Here is a 554-nt window from a genome sequence, read left to right on the forward strand (position 1 = left end):
TAATGATTCATTAATGCCCTCTTCATTAATTCATAATCGTTTGCAGAGCTTGATGTTAATTGCTCGCTATGATTCCGATTTGGACATCAGCCAGCCATCAATTAACTCACTTTTGCCTGCATACTAGAGCTATTATGATACGACACCGTGCAAAGTGTTTGCTTCGATCATAAAAGCTGAAAACTGTGTTCTGCAAGACATGGCCCTCCTACCAAAGGGCTTTGGAAAGACTTGATGTTATTTATCTGAGATGTGGGGAGGTTGACAAGAGAAGTTTCCAGAGTGTAATGAACACCATCAGTCTGGGCAGAGTGCGGACCCTCTCTACATCATAGTGACAACACCACAACACCGTGGAACGCTCTGCACTGCATCACTGCCCTCATAACCCTATCTATGTGGGTGTCTGTTTGTGTTTGTGTAGTGTTTTCATGTGTTTTCTTGTGTGTGTATGTGGGTGTGTGTGTGTATATGTGCATGTGTGTGTGTGTGTATGTGTTACTGTATAGAGTGTGTGTGTTAAAGACCGTGTCTCCACCTGTTGGGTCTAGGAG

The sequence above is a fragment of the Hypomesus transpacificus genome, chromosome 19 (assembly GCF_021917145.1).
Source record: "Hypomesus transpacificus isolate Combined female chromosome 19, fHypTra1, whole genome shotgun sequence".
NCBI lineage: Eukaryota > Metazoa > Chordata > Actinopteri > Osmeriformes > Osmeridae > Hypomesus > Hypomesus transpacificus.